Source organism: Oryctolagus cuniculus, chromosome 7 (genome assembly GCF_051225735.1).
Source record: "Oryctolagus cuniculus isolate XC-2025 breed Fujian yellow rabbit chromosome 7, ASM5122573v1, whole genome shotgun sequence".
Taxonomy (NCBI): domain Eukaryota; kingdom Metazoa; phylum Chordata; class Mammalia; order Lagomorpha; family Leporidae; genus Oryctolagus; species Oryctolagus cuniculus.
Window position 1 is genome coordinate 105,110,809 of NC_142873.1, and position 24,168 is coordinate 105,134,976.

Genomic DNA, 24,168 nt, shown 5'->3' on the forward strand with positions numbered 1-24,168 from the left:
TCTCTCTCTCGCTCTCACTCTTGCTCTTGCTCTCTCACTCTCACTCTATTTCTTGCTCTACCTTTCAAGTTGATGAAAACAAACACTTAAAAACATATGTACAAACTTTATTTCTCAACACAAACTCCACCAAGTTCAAGATGCTTCTGTAAGCTATGAGACCAGTCATTTAGACCACCTCTGAAGAGCTGAGGGTCCATGGACTTTAACCATGTCAATGAGGTCTTTTTATATCTTTAGCTGAAGAAAAATTGGGGCCCTTTAATTTTTTTAATATTAAAAAGCAAAAAAAAAAAAAAAAAGTCAGAAGAGGCCAGATCAGGACCTAAGGTGGATGCCTTGTGATTTCCCATCAAAACTCACACAGAACCGCCCTCCTTTGATGAGGGGAATGAGCAGCAGCATTGTCAGGGTGCAGGTTCTGGTGCAGCTTTTCAAGACGTTTTTCTTCTAAGATCTTCCAAGATCACTTTCTGAAAGCATGCACTCTTTGGCTCTTCAGAAAAGCAACAAGCAAAATGCCTTGAGCCTCCCCCCAAAAAAGCTGTTGCCTCCGACCAACCTGCTTTGGCTGTGCCCGGACCACCGGCACCTCTGCCGTGACTGCTTCGATTGCGCCTCACTTTCAGGATCATTCTGGTAAAGCCACGTTTTTCTCCTGTTTCCTTTTGAAGAAGTAATTCAGGATCTTGATCCCACTTGTTTAAAACTTCTGTTGAAAGCTCTGCCCTTGTCTGCAGCTACGTGGGCCCCTTTGGGCAGCTAGCTTGTACTCCTTTAATTCTTCAGTCAGAACTGTGTAAGGTGAGCCGGTTGAGAGATGTTTGGTATTGGCTGGTGTTTCTGCTGTGAATCCTTGGTCCTCTTCAACTGGGGCACGAACCAAATGCCTTTTTCCTTGCAAATCAGGGTGGGTGATCTGAAGCTACGGGCTTCATCTTCAATATTGTCTTGTCTTCCTGAAAACAAGCTGTCCATTTAGAAACCCCTGATTTCCTTGGGACATTTTCCCCATACACTTTTTGTAAAGCATCAAAGATTCTACCCCCACCCCCCAGGCTGGACCACTGCTGTTGGTCCTTTCTTGTTCTCACAGATTTCGTGTTGTTCTGATAGGGCTCTTTTCAGACTCATGTTGTCCTTCTTAGCACCTCATAACTCGATCTTGCACCAATGTTTTCACAAGTTGGTACATGTTTATTTGGGTGCCAAGAAAATTTTGAAATCCACAGTTTTTTCATAAACTCTTTGAAAATCCCTTGTCTAACTCAGAAGGAGCCCTTTGATAGAGTCCTGGCTCCTCTGAATTAATGACTAATCATAGACAACAGCCAATAAATAAATTTTATTATAAATGTTATTATTGCTCTGGTATCTTTGAGATGTTTATTATGGAACATTTTATAATAACTAGCATAATGTACATCTAAGTAATTAAAATAAATAATAAAAGCCCTCTGAGAACCTAATTAAAATACAACCAGTGGCTTTTTATGTGCCTGTGGACTGCTCCCTACACCAGCTTTTGGCCTGCTTCAGGCTGTCACCTTCCCAAATGTGGTTCTTACCCTTCCTTTGCCTTAATATATATTTTATCAGCTGCTTATGAAGGTCAGGCCAGTGCATTATTTCACCTTACTCATTTTGAAGATTCGGAGAGAATCAGAGTTTATGTGATCTACACACTTTTCAAATTCAGTGCTTGTGTGACTCACCCAGGGCAATGCGTGTGGCTGTGGTTTGTTTGCTTTCACATTCTTGGATATTCTTTCCATGTCTCCCAGCGCCCATCACAATGTCATTAGCCTGGAAAAAGATCAAACTTTGAAATCTGAAGTATGGTTTCTATTGACTTTGCATCACTTTCGCACCATTCTCAGCCGGAAACTCCTGCGTCAAACCGTGTATACAGTACCAGGCAGTGTTGCAGGGTGGTTGTTCGGAGTTCCCATTAGCCCCCATTCTCACTGTGTTTCACAGTCAACGCGACCTCCCGACAGGTGTCTCGACCACCCCCAGGCATGACAGCTTCTTTCCTTCATATTTCTTTGGCTTCCTCTGAACCCACAGCATCCTTGGTGTGATGGTGTTTCCCATGAGAACAATATCTCCCAAACTTTCCCCCGGCTTTTTTATCTCTCTTTAATCTCCTGCCAATAAACCTATATCCCTGAACCATACGATGTAGTGGTCACTAGTGCCATGTGGCTATTTAAATTCATTAAAATTAAAAAGTTAGTTCTTGGTGAAAAAATATCAAAAGAAGACTCAGCTCAGCATTGGATGAATTCCTTTGAGGCCTGCTAGCTACTCTCTAGTTGTCTCCTTTCAGTCTAACCAACCACAGTGGAGAAGGAAGGGGGTTTGGGGGTCTTGTGTAGACCACATAACACTGAGGGCTGGGGTGGAGGTGCGTGCCCTGCCTGAGCAGGAGCGGCGGGAAAGTGGTGAGTATTTTTAATACTCCCCATGATCTCATGAGGTTCCTTAAGACTACGCTGTCACATGAGAATTGTTAGCCCTGTTTGCAATCTCTCGCTCTCATTTTTTTTCTAAAGATTTATTCATTTATTTGAGAGGCAGAGTTACATACAGAGGGATAGACAGAGAGAGAGAGGTCTTCCATCCACTGGTTCATTCCACAGTTGGCCGCAATGGCCAGAGCTGTGCCAACCTGAAGCCAGAAGCCAGGAACCTGGAGCCAGGAGCTTCTTCCGGGTCTCCTATGTGGGTGCAGGGGCCTAACGACTTGGGCCATCTTCCACTGCTTTCCCAGGCCATAGCAGAGAGCTGGATCAGAAGGGGAACAGCTGAGACATGAACTGTCTCTATATGGGATGCCAACGCTGCAGGCAGAGGCTTAACGTACCATGCCATGGCGCTGGCCCCTTGAGATCTCTTTTAAAGGTGAAGAAACAGGATCCAAGAAGTCAAATCAGTTAACCAAAGCTGCACAACTTTGAAACGGAGAAGCCAGGATTCGAGACCAGATCTTTCTCCAATCAGCTGAGAACACGCCCTTTTCAAATGATTGGGACCAGGCACCCAGTGTGCCAGTTTCCTCTGACAGCGTGTGCTGTTGACAGCTGCTTCTCACACATGAGATCCCAGTGGCACACACAGATTGTCAGGACCAAGGGAAAGAATGGATGAGAAAGAGCTTTGAAGTGGGCAAGTGTTATGTGATTATGAGGATCACGGCACCTGTACTCAGAGTCAGAAAGTCCCCTGGGACCTAGGCTACTAGCACCAGTGGGGCCTTTTTGGCCTCTGGGTTGTCTCTAGCCAGAATTCTGCTCATCTCCTCGAGGGTCAGGTCCAGCGGACAGCTGAGTGGAGTGTGGCCACCTTCTGCATCACATTCACTTCGGAGCTAGAGTGCAGGCCCAGCAGACCTGAGTCGGAGTCGTGGTCCTGGCACTTTCACCTTTGTGCCCATTGGGCAGATTATGCACCTGTCTCATTTCCCTGCTATGGAGAAAGTGGACGAAAAAGCAGTGCCTGCCTCATGGGTGTGCTGGGACATGAAATGAGATGAAGGAGTGCAACATGGGACAGTGCCTGACACGGGAAAGGCTCATGGTACGGGGCAAATAATGCTGATTTTTTCCCCCACATCTCCTACTTTGAGTCACAGTTCAAAGGCAATTTCATATGGGTGTCACTTCCCAATTACCCTAAGTGTTGTTATTGTCATATTACAGATGAGAAGACTGAGATGCAGAGAGCTTGAACAGACTGACTTAAGGTCTCATGGCCAGTAAGCAACTGGCAGGGGTGGACCTGAAGCAAGGGCTTCCGCCTGCAGACACTCAACTGTCCCGACTCATCGACCCTCTCACCTTTAGGTGCAAACATCCTTTTACTCTCTGACAATAAAAAGTCTTGTCTGAGGGGGCTGGCATTGTGGCATAGGGGGTAAGGCCTGCAACGCCGGCATCCCATATGGGCACTGGTTCTTGTCCCGGCTGCTCCACTTCCTGTCTACCTCCCTGCCAATGAGCCTGGGAAAGCATCAGAGGACGGCCCAAGTGCTTGGGCCCCTGCACCCACTCCGGAAGAAGTTCCTGGCTCCTGGCTTCAGCCTGGCCCTGCCCCAGCCATTGCGGTCATTTGAGACGTGAACCAGTGGTTGGAAGCTCTGTGTGTGTGTGTGTGTGTGTGTGTGTGTGTCTTCCTCTCTCTCTCTGTAACTCTGCCTTTCGAATAAATAAAATAAATCTTAAAAAAAAAAAAAAAACCTTGTCTGAAAAAGATTGTCACGTGTTAATAACAAAAAAAAAAAAAACACAAGCCTTGTTGCTTAACAGTTAAACAATGGCAACTCTATACAATGGAATATTAGGCAATGACTAAACCTTATGTATAAACAGATATATTTAAGTAAATGATGTTTATTCACAACATACTAACAGAAGGAGCTGACTAGAAGTGTAGTACTGTGAGGGTACTTCACAGAGCTTGTGGGGAAATGGACTTGAGAGAGAAGTTCAGGAGCCAGCACTGAGGGGCAGCAGGTTAAGCCACTGCTTGTGATGCTGCTGTCCCATTGCAAGCTCCAGTCTGCGTCCCAGCTGCTCCTCTTCTGACCCAGCTCTCTGCAAACCAGCCTGGGAAAGCAGCAGAAGATGGCCCAGGTACCTGGGTCCCTGCTATTGATGTGGGAGACAGAGTTCATGGTTCCTGGCTTCAATCTGGCCTGGTCTCAGCCATTGTGACCATTTGGGGAGTGAACCAATGGATGAAAGATCTCTCTTTCTCTCTCTCTCTCTCTCCCTCTCTCTCTTTCTCTCTCTCTTCGCCCTTTTCTCTCTGTGATTCTGCCTTTCAAATAAAAGATATTTATTTTGAATAAGTCTTTTTGGAAAAAAAATTGTTTATTTTGGTGCAATAAATTTTGAACTTCATGCAAAGGCATAAATACAAAACCAACAACAGTAAACAATGCAAAGGGGCTGTGTAAAATATGAACACTCCTGCACTGTTACTTCTCACAAGGCTTACACAGTCTCAGTTAAGCTAATTACGATGCCCCAACAGATGGGAGAAAGAGCAGAGCTCCTTGGCCCCTGCCTTTCCTCCAACATTTTTGGAAAAGAGAGAGTAGACATTGATAAAGGGTGCCTTAGACATTTAACTTCATTAGGCATGATGCTCTGGCTACATTAGAGCTGGAGAAAACAGGACCTTGCAGATAAGATCAACAGGGAGAGACCTGCTGGGAGTGTGAAGACCAGAAGAGGAACCTGGAGGGAGTCATTCTTGCAATCCTGAATTTTAGAGCGAGAATGTGAGCTCAAACTTGACAGTAAAAGCAAGCAAGGAGCTAGAGGGGCCCTGGACACCCACACTCAGAACAGAGCTGGTACTGAGGGCCATGTGATATTGCACCAACAAAGGAGAAATGGCCTGGGGGTGTTCACTGATTGGAGAATCTAATGCGAGCCACCTGTGAGATGCAGCTGCCAAGGGCTGATGTGATGTTCAGCCGAATTCATGGAATTATTGTTGCCCCAAGAGAGCTCAGGGACCCCATAGGATTTACCTCACCTACTTCCATCTGGAATATGGAGTCTTTCTCCATTGATAATGATAGCGATTATTCTCCCAACCACAGTGTAGGAGGCGGAGTTCCATGTGACATTTATCCTAGGCAACAAGGCTCTGCACTTTGCTTTTGCTTTTTATCACAGTGGGACAAACACAGCAGGGCCCTCAGAGACAAAGGCTGTTCTCTTTATTCCTAATCCAACATTACATTGGGGAGGTTCAGTGTTTCCTTACTGATTCTCTCTGCTGGCTGAAGGTGATCCCTCAATAGGCAGGATAGTCCAGGGTCCTAGGGCCAGGGTGGCTTGACCACGGTGGATTCAATGCCAGACAGGGGTCTGTCTCAGCTCCGGGAGTCCAGCCAGCCAAACACATCAAGGGAGGACGAGGTACCCAACCCCACTTCATTTTTTCAGCTCATGGCTGAACAACCAGGGATGTTTTAGAACCAAACGGGCTGGCACCAGAAGGAGTGTGCTCTGCATCATCAGAATGTCGAAGCAGAGTGTGGGTGACCCTCTGATTGCCAGCATGGATTACAGCCAGGCCTTGCAGGGCTGCTGCTAGGCCTCTTTCAGATCTGACACTGGGCTCCTACACATGGTCCACCCTAGCTTCTCCTGATAATAAGGCTTCCCAAGCAGCTTGAGTCTCTGAATTTGGAGAATTTGTACCTACAAAGTACAGTGTTGGGATTCTGAGTCCATTTTATTTTTTTTAAGATTCAGTTTTTTTTTTTTTTTTAATTTATTGGAAAGGCAGAGTTACCGAGACAGAGAGAGAAAGATCTTCCATCTTCTGGTTCACTCCCCAAATGGCTGCAATGGCCAGGGCTATGCTAGGCCGAAGCCAGGATCCAGGAACTTCTTCTGAGTCTCCTACGTGGCTGCAGGGACCCAAGCACTTGGGCCATCTTCCATTACCTTCCCAAGCACATTACCATGGAGCCAGATCAGTAGTGGAGCAGCTGGGTCTTGAACCAGTGCCCAAATGGGATGCCAGCATCACAGGTGGTGGCTTAACCCATTGTATCACAGCACTGGTCCCTCTGAGTCCATTCTATGGAGTCCTTGAGGATGTTCCCTTTCTCTCTCCATCTCTTAGCACTACTCCCTGTCACCCAGTCATGGCCACCTGGGTGCCTAAGAAGAGAGAGTTTGCATTATTGTGTCATTCTAACTTTCCTGGCCCATCAGAAGGGCTCCACCATGTTCCCTCTTCTCCCCTTCAATCCCTTTGGCTTTCTGGCAAAGTGGGAGAAAGAGCTTTACTAGGAGGTCACGTGAACGGTAGCGATGAGAGCCAATATGTGGTCATTCTTCCCTCTGCACCTGCTTCCCAGTCAGCTCAGTCCAAATCCTATTAAAGCCAGAGCACGAGTTGCTGCTAATTTGGGGCAATTACAGGATTTAATTAAGCATATCCCCATTGGTTTCCATAGCAACCATCTCTGCATCACAGTGAGATAAAACTATTGTTCTATTTGATGGAGTGTGGTATTAAGAGAAGTCCGGTCATGTGATTCACAGTGACAGTCCTCCCCGATTCAGGCAGGAAGAGCCCTGGACAGGGAAGCAGCAGACCTGTTTGCAGGTTCCAGTCCACAAGGGTCATTCCAGAATAGGACACTGGTCACAGTCTCACACCAAACCAAAGGAATCCGAGGAGGGCCAAGGGGAGGAAGATACAAGGGTTTCCCAGTGAATGAAAGCAATATTCACAGCAAGGTGAGGCAAGGAGTCTACATAGACAAGACCCAGACAGTGAGGTCAGATGCAGGACCACTGCTTGAAGCAGGAGGTGCAGACCAGGTGACCAAGCACATCATCTGGCTGCCAGGACCCAGGTGGGCCTGGAGAGGGGCCAACAGGAGGGAGGGATTTGGCCTTTTCCTCGCCCAACAAGGGGCTCAAGCTATATATATATATATATATATATATATATATATATATATATATAGACAGGCAGAATTACACAGTGAGAGAGAGAGAGAGAGACAAAGAGAAAGGTCTTCCTTTTTCCTTTGGTTCACCCCCCCAAGTGGCCGCTACAGCCGGCGTGCTGTGCCGATCTGAAATCAGGAGCCAGGTGCTTCCTCCTGGTCTCCCATGCGGTGCAGGGCCCGAGCACTTGGGCCATCCTCCACCGCCTTCCCAGGCCACAGCAGAGAGCTGGAGTGGAAGAGGAGCAACCGGGACAGAATATGGCACCCCGACCAGGACTAGAACCCGAGGTGCCGGTGCCACAGGCGGAGGATTAGCCTAGTGAGCCATGGTGCCAGCCAAGCTATATCCTTTTCATGGCCCTTTCCCGCTTCTTGGGGTTAGTAAAGTTTCTCTGGCTCTGAACCAATTGAAAAATTGTCATAATACAGCCTGAAGGAGGGGACTGCAGCAGTCTTGCTGGGCACTGAGCCCTTAACCTGGACCTCCAGCCAAACCTTCCAATGGCACAACTCCAACTGAGTCTGGACCTGCACGTGTGGTGCAGATACCTGGGGGTCAGCAGCTGGCCACAAATCAGTAAATTCTGGAGTGCAGGGAGAGAGACGGTGGTCTCCAGACCCTGGGCTGGGATCTGGCTCTTTTCACAGATGCATCTCCACCCTGTGATCACTGGTCAGGTCCCTTCTCCTACCTCACCAAGACAGGTCGTTCCCTCTCTTGGGAAGAACTGAAGGAGAGACAGAAGGGCGGATGGGAGCTAAGTTCTCATTTCCCCAGAGAGAACAGGAAGTCCTCTGATCTATACTGGCAAGAGCATAGGAGGAGAGAAAATGGTTCCTACCCACCCCCCGGCCAGCCGCCCCACCCCCCCCACACACACAGGAAGGCAGGTGTTGAATGAAATGGTGAGGCTACACAGATGGCCCGTGGTAAACGTGCCCCACCTGTCCTTGCTTCCCGGTGAGCAGAATGCTGGCTGCCCGCACCTCTGCAGCTGCGAGGAAGGCATTTATCACCTACCACCCACATGCACAAGGTCAAAGTCCCTTTGAAAATGAAAACATACAGTAAGACCTTTTCTGTCTGGTGATAGTTTAGTAGTGGGGAGTTACTGTTAATGAACTTTTGAAGTACTTTTTTTTTAATTTATTTAAAAGGCAGACACAAATGCAGAGAGGGAGAGAGAGAATCTCCCATCAACTGGCTTACCCTCCCCCCACCCAAATGCCTACAACATTAGAAGTTAGGGCAGGCTGAAGCCAGGAGCTCGGAATTCAATCCAGGTCTCCCATGTGCATGGCAAGGACCCAAGAAGTGGAGCCATCACCTGCTACCTCCCAGAGAAAGAAGCTAGAATCACGAATGGAGCCAAGACTCAAACTCATGCACTCTGATGTGAGACGTGGGTGTGCCAAGCAGGATCCCAACTGCAGCACCACATGCCTGCCCCTTGTTATTGAATTTTTAAGAATTTTACCTTTTTAATTTTTATAGAATTTTACCTTTTTCCTTGTGAATGGGATAGGGAATGGGTATAGAAACACACACTTCACAAACTCCTTGCAGTCTTTCCTAACTTTCATCACTGGGGGATTCCCTCCCAATTCATGGCCTTTCTGGGCATCTTGCATGATATTGCAAAGGTCCTCATTTAGGAACCAGCAGCTTCATCCCAGCAAGCCCTGTCATGTGTTAGATCCTGGGCAATGAGCAAATATCTAAGGGTCAGAGAGGGAGGACAACGTGCTCAGGACCACACACCAGAGGGAAGGCTTGACTGGGTCTAACTGCACGTGCTGCTCCCTGTGCTGCTTCACGGGCCCTTAGAGCGACTCGGCTTCCCAGTTCTTTCTCTCCAGATGACAGCTTCAATGAAGAAGGAAGAAACCAAAATGACGCCTTCCTAAGGTGGACTCGCACAAGGCCTCGTTCCCTCAGAGGCCGAAGGAAAAGTACTTCCCTTGTGACAGGTTGCTGATGCCTGCAACAATGGCAATGGCAATGAAGACTGACATTTATCGGCCGCTGGCTCTGCGCCAGGCGCAGCGCTGGGCACTCTGTCTTCACAGCCATCCCACCGGGCAGTGATTAGCACCATCCTCAGGTTACAGATGAGGAAAATGGGCCTTGGAGACTCTCAGTAACTTGGCATGCAGTCTCAGACTGGTAAGTGGTCCAACTGTGCCAGTCCAATTTAATTTTGAATTCTTGCCAAAACTTTAACCCCTACCTTCCCACCTTCTCCCTCCCATCTCCAAACCTGTCCAATACACAGCCAAAGTGAAGACTCTATTCAAAGAAACTCCACTGTGGATTCACATAGTCTTGGAGGATTTTGAGTTTATGGGTCTCTTGCACTTGATTTCTCATGTTCTCTCTCTTTACTTGGGAAGAAATGGTAATTGGAATTGCATTAGGATGTTGGTGGAAGGCAGAATTTTGGAGCCCAGATACACTCTGTGTGGGGGAGACAATAGACCACTTCTTTGCACCTCACCTGAAGCCAGCTCTGGCCCCATGATTTATTGCAAAGCACAGCAGACATTATAGTACACGCCTGTTGGAACTGAGGAATGTCAAGTTTCCTCTGAGCATGCAGTCTAGGTAATTCAATCTCATATCACTTTGTGAAAGAAATGGCTGTGCAAAGCTATATTTTCCCCGAGCAACTTTTTCTTTTTTTTGCTTATTTAGCAAATGCTTCTATAAGTAGCTACTGTTTACCTTTCTAGCCAGTTTATGTATATCAACTTATCTAAGCCCACATGGTACCCACATGGTAGGCATTTCAGGTATGGCTATGATCCTGTTTATAGGCAGGGGGCTGAAGTGCACAGTGATAAACTCCAGGTCTCCGGGCTGCAAGAGTGAAGTCAAGTTGAATCTAAGTAGTCTGACTCCAGAGTCCATGTCCTTACTTTGGCAGTAATTTGTTTCCATCATATGAACAGAGGAATTGAGGCACCGGTCATGTGTTCCTCTTGAAATTGAGAAACCAGGTTATATCTTACCTTTTGCAAATGTGAAAGCTCTGGGACTAGGTGCTTTAGGTGTAGGCTCGCCCACCTTCATTCTGCCGGCCTGTTGTCTCTCTCCTTGTCACCCCACCGGACATTGTCCCTGTCTATAAATGTATCTCTTTGACTTGGAAGATACTATGACACTTATAAAATAATAATAAACAGAAAGATGATTCAGTGATCTGAGTTTGGAGTCCTCATATGTGGTTTGCTGTATACCCACATTGCATGTGCTGGGCTTTCACAGAATTTGGGAAAGGCAGTGGGGGAAGGAAGGCAGCTCTATCTTTACATGAACGAGGTACAGGCTCTCAACCAGGATGGCAATTTTTTCTGGGAGGCATTGGACAATTTGTTGGGCAAGGAGGGATTGATCTTCACAATAATTGGGGGAGAAGGTACTACTGGGATTTAATGGGCAAGGGACAAATCCGCTAATAGCCAACAATGGAGGAGACAGTTCCATACAAATTCCAAAACACCATTAGAAATTTATGGAAGTAAGAATCTGTATTGTGACCCAAACTCACGATCTGTAACTCCATTTTATGTATTTTTAAGGGCTATTTTATTGTCTTTGTATGTACTGAATTTTCCAGGGCTGTAATTTCCAAAAAGTGAATCAAGGGGAGATTGTACTTTACTTGTTTCAGAACTTAACCAAGAATGGCTCAGCACTTTGAAATCTTCCATCATTAATGACAACTTAATAAAAGCTTCCTTAAATTTTTTTTTTTAAATGACAAATTGGCTTCTGATATTTGGGTCAATAAAACAACACAACTGTATCAGTTTGTACTTGGAGCTGTCACTTTCACCTTAATATACTCATTCAGTCTTCACCTCAAAATGCTAAATATAAAGAAAATGCCAACAATAAATATTCCTTGAGTAGTTTCCTGTTTTACATCCAAATTTACTCATTATAAGTAAGAACAAGCATCTGCCAACTTCGTCATATCTCTGAGAATTTCCAGATTAGAATACTTACTATTTCGCTATACATCACCAATCACTTACTGATTCTCATTTTGTACCATTTCCTAAAAGTTTAGATTATTTATGAATTTCTATTTTCAGGATAATGAAGAGCAATACAAATATTATTTTACATGGCCATGTTGCATGCGATAGAGCTGAGAACGTCTAGTTAAGGCATCAAAGGTGCATATCCCTGGCAATGCAAGGACTTTTTTCAACTGTGCGATCCCCAGCCCAACACAGTGTGCAGCATTCATCCGTGTGTCCTCGTGTGTTTGCTTCACACAAATCCATTCATTCATCCAATGCATATTGAATACTAGCAGAAGGTGGACACTGTGGCACCTTGCTTAAACTGCTTTGGAAATAGCAGTTGCATGCTGTGTATTCACTTGAACTTGGGGTTTATCTACAAAACCAATGAAAGTGGATATGACAACATTTGCTTGGAATAAATTTTACAGATCATATGAAATAGCACTGTCCTAGAGAAACAGCATGTGAGCCACTTGTGTAATGTAGAAAGTTTTAGAAGCCACATTTAAATAGGTGAAAATAGGTAATGTGTAATGTATTCTCTGTACAAAGTTTTAAAATGAATATATTACAATGTTACAAAAATACATAGAAAAAATCACTCCAACATAAATCAGATCACTGACATTGACTAGATGGTGACATACAAGCTAGAAACAACACGCAAGCCTGGCACATGCATTACAGTGTAACATAAACATCTTACACAACTAATGGTTTAGGTGAAATATGGTCCTATCAAAGTAAGTTGTGTTCAACAGAAAAGTATTGTGCAATGATTCAATTTTAGGGTAAATTAAATTTTACATTAAATTTTAGCTAAATTAAATTAAAATTCCAGTTCCTCAATTCCAGCAGTCACATTTCAGGTGCTCAGTAACAATATACGGCTAGTGGATATGATGTTAGACAGCATAACTACGTAAGTACAAAACGTAAAACATGCGCAACAGAACTTCTTTTTGGTAATGTACAAGCAACTTACAGTCTTGAGAATGTGTATCACCAGCCAGTATTGGGTCTAACTGGACAAACAGCACATGGTTCAGAGTAGAACAATTTGGAACTTGACCAAGAAGTATTCACCACTTCAAGCTATTCCATCACCCATGATAACTGCCTCTGGTATTCGGGTCAACAATACAACACACCTGTATCACTAGGTACTTGCAGCTGTCACATTCACACTGGTCCTACTTCTATGTGCACACAAATATGCCGCTAGCCTTTATCTTGGAATATTAAATATAGTACTCTGAGTATTGTCTTACTTTTCCTATATCCAAATCTGTTTGCTGTAAGCTAGAGTGAGCACCTGCCAACCTCACTGCCTCTCCGGTATCATCACACCTGAGCATTTTCAAGTTGAAGCATATCATTTTATTACCTTACATTTATTTATTCTCTATATAACAAAATATGGTCCTTTTTCTAAAAGTTTAGATTAGGACTTGCCTTTTTCAGAATGACAAAGGGATCATTACACACACACATATTTGAGATGGAAGTGTTCCATCTGATAGGGCTCCTGTGTTCCATCTGCATAGGCCTTCTTCACTGGCATGATTCCCAGCTTCATGCAAGTTAAGAAGTACCAAGGGCGCTCTCTGGCTCGCTCTCTCTCTCTCTCTCTCTCTCTCTCTGTAACTCTGACTTTCAAATAAGTAAATAAATCTTTGGGGCAGGGGGAGATGGAAAAGAAAAAGAAAAAAAAAAAAAAAACAAAAACAAGGGGCCTGAGTTGTGGCACAGTAGCTAAAGCTGCTGCCTGTGACACCAGCATCACACGGGCACTGGTTCAATTCGGGCTGCTCCGCTCCTGATCCAACTCCCTGCTTATGTGCCTGGGAAATCAGCAGATGATGACCCAAGTCCTTGGGCCCCTGCACCCATGTCAGAGACCCCAGTGAAGCTCCTGGTTCTGGCTTAGGCTTGGCTCAGCTACATCTTAAAAAAGAATGAAAAGTTGGGTTTCATTACAGACTCAGCAGATGCTGAGTTAACAAGAGGACAAAAATAGCCCCAAACTGGAAGCAACTCAAATGTTCATTCATAGTAGAAAACGTGATGTATTCATTCTCTGAAACACTCCATAGCAGTTGTGATAGGGGGAAAAAACTAGAAACATAAGACATGAACCAATCTCACAAACATCATTTTAAGCACAGAAATCCATGACAAAAGGAAATCTATTATGTGATTCTACTCATATACGGTAAAATGCAAGCAAAACTGTCACTGTGGAAATCTGCCTGGTAATTAATGGGCAAGGAGCAGTTCTGCGGAAGGGAGCTGAGCGTGGCTTCTGGGTGTGGAAATGGCCCGCTGGTTATAGCAATGGGTTGCACCGACCTGCGTGCCGATGAGCTGGAAGCTCGTTTTCACACATGATGCAATTCAGTATCTTTTTAAAAAATTCATCAATGCCCTAATCAGACCAGTCTCACAGGACTGTTTTATACACTATAATAAAGTAATACTTGATGTGACAATTTCTAAGCAAGATTGATTAAACAAAAGGGGAAAATTATATATGGTTAAAACTGACAATAAAATAATAAAGCTGTACTCCTTGAAGAACACAATTGCAAAAGGTAGGTCAACAAAGGCAAAACTCCTGCACAGCCCCTACTTGCGTCAGACTCAGGCCAGGGCCCTCTCTGGCATGTGAGCACACTGTCTTCACCTCTGAGGCTGTTGATGTTCTTACCCAACCTGCATTCCTTCTGGTCCCAGGGACACGTTTCTCTTAATGCTGCAACTTGCTGTTACTCCTCCTGAGTGAATGCAGCCCTCAAAGATTTTTTTTTTAAGATTTATTTTATTTGAAAGTCAGAGTTACACAGAGAGAGAAGGAGAAGCAGAGAGAGAGAGGTCTTCCATCTGCTGGTTCACTCCCCAATTGGCTGCAATGGCTGGAGCTGTACTGATCCGAAGCCAGGAGCCAGGAGCTTCTTCCAGGTCTCCCACATGGGAGCAGGAGCCCAAGGACTTGGACCATCTTCTACTGATTTCCAAGGCCATAGCAGGGAGTTGGATTGGAAGTGGAGCAGCTGGACTCGAACCAGGGCCCATACAGGATGCCAGAACTGCAGATGGCGGCTTTACCTGCTACACCACAGTGCCAGCCCCCAGGATTCTTATCCTAAGAGGTACATACCTTCCAGGGGGCTTCTGTATGGCTTCTGTAGGCAACACATAAGATGTTGAAATTTGGGTTTTCACCTTCAATCTGACAACACAGCTTAGTAACTGGGCTGATTTTCTGTTGGTTTTTCTCATTGCTGTTTCTGTAGCTGTTGCTATAAAGGGAGGGAAGGGGAGGGGTGGGGAGGGGAGGGGAGGGGAGGGGAGGGAGGAGGGAGAGAGGGAGGGATCTCATATTTTCTCTCCTGGATTTTCAGGTCCCTGTAATCTCTCTGCAAGCCACCTTTTCCAACATATTTTTCACAGATCTCCTAGGTGATACCAATATTAACAGAAGAAAATTCACCACCACTGAATGCCTTGAGCTTCCTGCTTTCAAACCTTTGTCCATGCCTTGCCCCCTCAGTTCTATACTCCAGCTTCCTCTACGAGGCTCTGATGACCACTCCAGGCCCCTGGGCATGCTCTTTCCGGCTCTCTCCAATGGCTTGTATTGACTACATTTTCCATATCCCACATCAGAAAGTACCATCTGTAGAGGATTTTTCTACCACTTGTGGGTATGAGTAGCCATGCTGGAGATATTGTTTGAAGATGGAAATACTAAACTTTCACACATCAGTTTTTCCGGATGTTTAAGGACAGGTTATAGGCCAGGCACTAAGAGGGGTCTTCGAAAAGTTCATGGAAAATGCATGTTATGAAAAAACTATACATGGATTTCAAATTTTTTTGCATCAAAATAAACTTATCCTTCAATTCCACTTTCTTTTTTTTTTTTTTTTTTTTTTTTTTTTTTTTTTTTTTTTTTGACAGGCAGAGTGGACAGTGAGAGAGAGAGACAGAGAGAAAGGTCTTCCTTTGCCGTTGGTTCACCCTCCAATGGCCGCCGCTGCAGCCGGCGCACCGCGCTGATCCGATGGCAGGAGCCAGGATCCAGGTGCTTTTCCTGGTCTCCCATGGGGTGCAGGGCCCAAGCACCTGGGCCATCCTCCACTGCACTCCCTGGCCATAGCAGAGAGCTGGCCTGGAAGAGGGGCAACCGGGACAGAATCCGGCGCCCCGACCGGGACTAGAACCCGGTGTGCCGGCGCCGCAAGGTGGAGGATTAGCCTATTGAGCCACGGCGCCGGCTCAATTCCACTTTCCATAAACTTTTTGAAGTATCCTGATGTATTCTGCTTAGCTCATGGTCTTTCCCTGTCTCCCACTGGTGACTTCTAAAGCATTTAATGTTTGTCATATATACGTGTCCCTGAAAAAAGTGTAATATTATTTTGTGAGCATGTATCTTTAATTTATGTAAATAAGGGGATAACACTGACCTCATCTCATTTTCTTAGTGCTTTTCAGTACTCATTCATGTTGTGATGTGAACATCTAGTATTTCACTTTTTAAAAATATATACATATTTTTAAAGATTTTATTTGTTTATTTGAGAGGTAGAGTTACAGACAGTGAGAAGGAGATACAGAGAGAAAGGTCTTCCATCCGCTGATTCACTCCCTAAATGGCCACAATGGCTGGAGCTGAGCCAATCCGAAGCCAGGAGCCAGGCGCTTCCTCTGGGTCTCCCACAGGGGTGCAGGGGCCCAAGCACTTGGGCCATCTTCTACTGCTTCCCCAGGCCATAGCAGAGAGCTAGATTGGAAGTAGAGCAGCCAGGACTCGAACTAGCACCCATATGGGATGCCGGCGCCACAGGCAGAGGATTAACCTACTGCGTCACAGCGCTGGCCCTGTATTTCACTTTTAATTACAGCACGATAACACTCTGAGGCAAGCCTCCTCTGCCATTCCCCCTCTCCTCTCTCTACTTCCACCCTCAAGGGAGAGCTAGCTTTCATTGGTTGATGCATACCCTGGAATCTAAGACAATCACTTACATAGACCTCATAATATCCAGAAAGGTTCCAAAGAAGGATTCTGGCCCATTTAATTAAAAGACTATGCTGGCAGTGTATTCAAAGCTTGATTAGTGCAACTCCACAGTCTTCTCTGACTTCTGAGATTATCACTGCTGATCCTTATGGAATCTTTTTTCTGTATTTTTCAGGCTGTATATCTGTGCAATAGTGGAAGGTGGGGCTTGGGAGATAAGGACGAAAGGCTTCGTCCTGGCTCTGTGCTCGACTGGCTAGGCAACCTTGAGTAGGTTCCAGCCTTCGGCTGTGGTTGGGAGAATAAGTGCTGGAGTCATTCTTGCCGGGTTTGAATCTCAGCTCTACAACTTTATAGCTGTGTAAACATGGGCAAATTATTCACCTAGGAAATGGAGTAATCGGCCAGAGATGATTTCTAGGATGGATTCCAAATTAACCACTATTTCATTCATAGATGCTTTCTTGGTTCTGTGCCATTTGGCCATTGTTGTGTCTGGAAATCCTTTTCTCTTCTCTTTTCTAGGTTCTTTCCAGATGATATGGCAAGATCTCTAAGAAACTGTCCCCATTTCTCTAGTCCCTCGCCCCCATTAATTGGGAGAAATTTCTCAATAATTTTTTCCATCATAAATTTATATCTATCTGATTGGTAGATGGTATTGAGAAACCTGCTTCCCTATGCAAGAAAAATAGAACTATATTAAAACACACCACATACAAAGTTTAATTAACTACTTATTTGTGAAAGAAGAAGCTCCTGAATCCTGGCTTCAGATCGGTGTAGCTCCAGCCATGGCAGCCAATTGGGGAGTGAAAAACTACACTACAAAAATTATAGTAGAATATGTTGATAGCCCACGAATGGGGAAACAGCTTGATCAGAGTTGTATCTACATGGGGACAGGTCAAAAGCAAATTCTGGTCCTCTGTAGCATCCATTCTTGCTTCATAAAACAAAGACTAAGAAACACTTTTGAAGCTCAGAGACTTGGGCCCACCAAAAACCTGAAAATTAAATATTATAGAACTCTTCCTTTCTATAAGCCTTACCACCGCATCAACAGCAGTCCAATTTTTTTATGGGTTGTTTTTTTGTTTGTTTGTTTGTTTGTTTTATTTAATGAGCATAAATTTCCAAAGTACAGCTTATGGATTACAATAGCTTCCTCCCCCCCATAACGTCCCTCCCACTCACAACGCTCCCCTCTCCCACTCCCTCTCCCCTTCCCCTTCACATCAAGATTAATTTTCAATTATCTTTATATACAGAAGATCAATTTAGCATATATTAAGTAAAGATTTCCACATTTTGCTCCCACACAGAAACACAAAGTGTAAAATACTATTTGAGTACTAGTTATAGCATTAATTAAACACCTAAGAGTAATTGTGTATTAATTACAGAGTTCAACCAATAGTTTTAAGTAGAACATAAAATGCAACTTTTGTATTGTTGTGGCCTCCCCCCCCCCGACCTCCCTCCCTCCCGTGGCCCTCCCCTCACCCACTCCCTCTCCCATCCCGCCCTTCATCACGTTTCATTTTCAATTACCTTCATATACTGAAGATCAACTTAGTAAATACTAAGCAGGGATTTCAACAGGCTGCACTCACACAACCGAACCAGGTATAGGGTCTTGTTCGACTAGTAGTGTTGTTTTTGAGTTTCATAGTTAAACACATTAAGGACAGAGATCCTGTGTGGGGAGCATGAACCCAGTGACTCCCGTTGTTGATTTAACAATTGGCACTCTTACTTATGATGTCAGCAATCACCCGAGACTCTTGCTATGAGCTGTCTAGGCTATGGAAGCCCCTTGAGTTCACCAACTCTGAATTTGTTTAGTCAAGGCCGTATCACAGTGGAGGTTCCTTCCTCCCTTCAGAGAAAGGTGTCTCTCTCCTTGATGGCCTGATCCTTCTGCTGGGGTCTTGTTCACCAGGATCTTTCATTTAGATTGTTTTTTGCCACCATGTCATGGCTTTCCATGCCTGTGAGACTCTCATGGACCTTTTAGTCAGATCCAAATGTCCCAAGGGTTGATTCTGAGGCAGGAGTGCTGTTCTGGGCGTTTGCCATTCTGTGAGTGTGCTGTGTGTCCTGCTTCCCCCGCAGGATCATTCTCTCCCTTTTGATTCTATCCTTCATTATTTGCTTACACTGGTCTTATTTGTGAAATCTCTTCGACACTTACCCTATCTTTTTGATTGGTTGTGTATTTATACTTATCACTTTACCAAGTGTGCTGGCATTGGTACCTGCCTCCTTGGTAAGGTTGAGTTGAAATCCCCTGGCACATTTCTTAGTTCCATCATTGGAGGTAGATCTGAGTGAGTATGTGCCGTCCTATATATCTCCTCCCTCTCTTATTCCCACTCCTATGTTTCACAGAGATCAATTTTCTGTTAATTTTTAAACGCTTAAGAATGGTTGCAGCAGTCCAATTTAACAACACTAGATTATATTTGAAAGAGCTTCAAGACTATTTTAAAAGGACTTCTTAGGGAAAGACAAAGAAAACAAAGGACGAAAATAAGGAGGCACTACGGGCATCTATAGCTATAGTAAACATTAACACAAAATTTTACACTAAAGGCCTACTTATCTTGGTCCAAATTGCCTAATATATTATATATGAATTTCAATAAAAATTTACAAAGCATACTAAAAGAAAAGAAAGGGGCCCAGTGCAATGGCACAGCGGGTTAAAGCCCCAGCCTACAGCACCACTGGCATCCCATATGGGTACCAATTGGATTCCCAGCTGCTCCACTTCCAATCCAGCTCTCTGCTGATGCACCTGGGAAAGCAGCAGAGGATGGCCCAAGTGCTTGGGCCCCTGCATCCATGTGGGAAACCAGGAAGAAGCTCCTGGCTCTTGGCTTCAGCCTGGTGCAGCCCTGGTCATTGCAGCCATTTGGGGGAGTGAACCAGCAAACAGAAGACCTCTCTCTCTATCTCTACCTCTCACTGTACCTCTGCCTTTCAAATAAGTAAAATAAATCTTAAAAAAAAAAAGCAAAGAAGAAACAAAGCAAGCATCAAAATCAGATTCAGAAATATGACACAGATTTTAGAATTATCAGATAGGAAATTTAGAATAAATGTGATAAATATGTTAAGGACTTTAATGGGAAAAAATAAAGAACATGTAAGAACACACATAATATAGCAGAGAGACAAAACAAAGAATAAAGAAATTCTAACAAAGAATAAAGAAATGCTAGAAATCAGAAACACTGTAGGAGGCCAGCACTGTGACATAGTGGGCTAAGCTTCCACCTGCAGTGCCAGCATCCTATAAGGGCACCAGTTTGAGTCTCGGCTGCTCCTCTTCAGATCTAGCTTTCTGGGAAAGCAGTAGAAGATGGTCCAAGTACTTGGGACCCTGGCCATAGCAGAGCTCCTGGCTCCTGGCTTTGGATCAGCCCAGCTCTAGCTGTTGCAGCCATTTGAGGAGTGAACCAACAGATGGAAGACCTTTCTCTCTGTCTCTCCCTCTCTCTGTCTGTAACTCTACCTCTCAAGTAAATAAATAAAATCTTTGAAAAAAAGATACTTAAAGACAAAATCTAGGGAATACAGCATTAAAAAATAAGGGATGGGAAGGACGAAATGGGAATACTGTTAAGAGACACTTGTGGGCCGGTGCCTCACTAGGCTAATCCTCCGCCTTGCGGTGCCGGCACACCAGGTTCTAGTCCCAGTTGGGGCGCCGGATTCTGTCCCGGCTGCCCCTCTTCCAGGCCAGCTCTCTGCTGTGGCCAGGGAGTGTAGTGGAGGATGGCCCAAGTGCTTGGGCCCTGCACCCCATGGGAGACCAGGATAAGTACCTGGCTCCTGCCATCGGATCAGCGCGGTGCACTGGCTGCAGCGCGCTGGCCGCGGTGGCCGTTGGAGGGTAAACCAATGGCAAAGGAAGACCTTTCTCTCTGTCTCTCTCTCACTGTCCATTCTGCCTGACAAAAAAAAAAAAAAAGAGAGAGAGAGAGAGAGACACTTGTATTACATGTGAAGTGATATGGTATTATATGAAAGCAGACTTAAATGAGTCATATAAATCTATGTTATAAATTCTAGGGCAATGACCGAAAGATTTTTTTTTTAAAGATATAACTGAGTGGCACACTAAAGTTAATCCTCCGCCTGTGGTGATCGCATCACATGTGGACACCGGTTCTAGTCCCGGCTGCTCCTCTTCCTATCCAGCTCTCTGCTATGGCCTGGGAAGGCAGTGGAGGATGGCCCAAGGGCTTGGGCCCCTGCATCCACATGGGAGACCAGGAGGAAGCACCTGGATTCTGGCTTCGTATTGGCGCAGCTCAGGCTGTTGCGGCCATCTGGGGAGTGAACCAACGGAGGGAAGACCTTTCTCTCTGTCTCTCCCTCTCACTGTCGAAACTCTACCTCTCAAATAGATAAATAAAATCTTTTTTTAAAAAAAGATATAATTGAAGGGGCCAGCGCTGTGGCATAGCCGATAAAGCCACCGCCTGCAGTGCCGACATCCCATGTGGGCGCCAGTTTGAGTCCCAGCTGCCCCACTTCTGTTCCAGCTCTCTGCTATGGCCTGGGAAAGCTGTAGAAGATGGCCCAGGTGCTTGGGCCTCTGCACCCACATGGGAGACCTGGATGAAGCTCCTGTCTCCTGGCTTCGAATGGGTGTAGCTCTAGCCATTGTAGACAATTGGGGAGTGAACCAGAGGATAGAAGACCTCTCTCTCTCTCTGCTTCTCCTTCTCTCTCTGTGTAACTCTGACTTTCAAATAAATAAATAAATCTTTAAAAAATATATAATTAATATGTTAACATGAGAGAAAATTAAATTATACAAAATCCTCTAAAACTAGAGGGCAGAAAAGTGGGAGAAAATAAAAGAGAAATTTTTAAAAAGTGGGGCCAAGCACTGTGGTGTAGCAGGGGGTTAAAGCCCCAGCCTACAGTGCCAGCAACCCATATGGGCACCAGTTCGAGACTTGGCTGCTCTACTTCTGATCCAGCTCCCTGCTAATGTACCTGAAAAAGCAGTGGAGGATGACCCAGGTCCTTGGGGCCCTTGCACCTATGTAGGAGACCTGAAATAAGCTCCTGGCTCCTGGCTTCAGATCAGCCCAGCTCCGGCCATTACAGCCATTTGGGGAGTGACCAGCAGATAGAAGACCTCTCTCTCTCTTTCTGCCTTTGCCTCTGCCTCTCTGTAACTCTGCCTTTCAAAAAAATAAATAAATCTTTAAACAAAAGAAATAAAGAAAAAGTGCAATAAATAGAAAAAATTACTAACATGGTAAATGTTGAACCAAATATATCAATAATCAAATTAAATGTGCATTGTCTAAATATACCAATTAAAAGAGAGAAACTGTCAGTGTAGATAAAGAAAACCCAACTATGCATATTTACAAGAAACTCATTTACAATATAAAGACACAAATGAGTTAAAAGTAAAATGATGGCGAGGTATACCATAATGATACTAACTAAGCAAGAGAGAGTTGGAGTAGTTACATTAATTTTAGTCAAATCAGCCTTCAGAATAAGAAAAATTATCAGGGATAAAATACAAAGGACATTACAAAATGATAAAGGGTTCAATTTTGCAAGGAACATCCAAGATGCACTCTTTAATGTGCATGAACCTAAAAACAGAATATCAAAAGACATGAGGTAAAAATTAATAGAACTATGAGGATAAGTAGACAAATCCATTATTGTAATTGGAGATTTAACCAGCACTCTTTCAGTAATTGATAGCTCCAACAAGCAGAAAATCAGTAAGAATACAATTGAACTGAACAGTACTATTAATCAACGGTAGTCCATAAAGATGTTTCCCATGGGGATACAGTTAATAATTCTGAACCATTCTCATTCTCTCTCTCTCTCTCTCTCTCTGACAAATAAGTAAATGTGACAGAAAGTGGGAGCCAAATTTCTTACTGCTGTACTTGAAGGTTTTTGTTTTTTTTTTTTTTTTTTTTTTGGCAGGCAGAGTGGACAGTGAGAGAGAGAGACAGAGAGAAAGGTCTTCCTTTGCCGTTGGTTCACCCTCTAATGGCCGGCACACTGCGCTGATCCGAAGGCAGGAGCCAGGTACTTATCCTGGTCTCCCATGGGGTGCAGGGCCCAAGGACTTGGGCCATCCTCCACTGCACTCAGGCCACAGCAGAGAGCTGGCCTGGAAGAGGGGCAATTAGGACAGAACCCCGTGTGCCTGCACTACAAGGCGGAGGATTAGCCTAGTGAGCCGCGGCGCCAGCCTGTACTTGAAGTTTTCATATCAACCAAAGAAAGAGCTGGAGTGATGTTTTATGATAATCTCTTACAGCTGGATACATCCAAAGAACTCACGTTTAACTTAATAAAGATACTGATAGAAATGTTTACATGATTTGGTATTCAAACATGTATTTCTTTGCCCTGTCAGCTATGAGAGACTCAAAGCAATGACCTCCGTGTCGCAACAAGCATACAAGAGCCTAATTAAAAAAAAAAAAATACCATTCTATTTGAAGAAATGGCTGATTTTGGGACTGGGGCAGGAAATACAGAGGATAAGCCTGGAGAATCTTGTAGTGCCAGAAGTAAGGATTTGCCAAAACACAAACAAAAGAACCCCAACCCATCACTGAAAGTATGTCCAGGGAATACAAGAGCAAGCTGAAGGAACTCCCAATGACACGGAGCGTTCCGCCCTGCTCCGGACACGCGGCACCCAGGGACCTTCTCTTCCCCGCTTCCCCTTAGCGGGCGGCACCACAGATCCAGTCATTTCCTCCCCAGCCAGGACCTGTTTTCCCTGGCAGCCATCTTTTTTCTGATGCTGAAGATCTGAAAGTGAACGAAAGATGGCATTCTAGAGGATCTGGACGGCGGAGATGCCGCTTACCTGAGTGAGTTCTCCAAGTTGCGCGTCTGTAGTAATACCACAGCTTTGACTCCACTGTCTGCAGACCTCACGAGGCTCCCTGGGACACAGTTGAGATCCCGGAAATCTTTCCGGGAGAAGCCAATTTCTGTCTGCCATCTTTACCACTCACTACCTTGTCACCCGAGTCTGGCGCGTCTACACGGAGGGCTTCTTTGACCCCGAGTGCTGTAGTGGCTGGCACAGTCCAACCACCCTATACTGTAACTTCTACTAGCACATTACACAGGGACCCCATCCAGGGCTCCCACGTGGGTGCAGTGGCCCAAGCACTTGAACCATCATTTGCTGCCTCCCAGGATGCATTGGCAGGAAGCAGGAAGCTGGAACCGGAAGCAGAACCAAGCAGAACTCAGCACTTTTTTTTTTTTTTTTTTTTTTTTTTTTTTTTACAGGCAGAGTGGACAGTGAGAGAGAGAGACAGAGAGAGAAAGGTCTTCCTTTGCCGCTGGTTCACCCTCCAATGGCCGCCACTGCAGCCGGCGCACCGCGCTGATCCTGGCAGGAGCCAGGAGCCAGGTGCTTTTCCTGGTCTCCCATGGGGTGCAGGGCCCAAGCACCTGGGCCATCCTCCACTGCACTCCCTGGCCATAGCAGAGAGCTGGCCTGGAAGAGGGGCAACCGGGACAGAATCCGGCGCCCCAACCGGGACTAGAACCCGGTGTGCCGGCGCCGCAA

General features: G+C 45.2%; 1 long non-coding RNA gene across 1 annotated transcript; it reads right to left on the reverse strand.

The window, feature by feature from the left end:
* Window positions 1–329: 329 nt before the first annotated feature.
* On the reverse strand, window positions 330–23,846 carry LOC149125667 (uncharacterized). The gene is made up of 3 exons (XR_016237284.1): window positions 23,452–23,846; window positions 1,716–1,806; window positions 330–959 (listed from the first exon to the last, which is right to left on the reverse strand). It is a non-coding gene; the product is annotated as an uncharacterized LOC149125667 (long non-coding RNA).
* Between the last annotated feature and the right edge of the window lie 322 nt (window positions 23,847–24,168).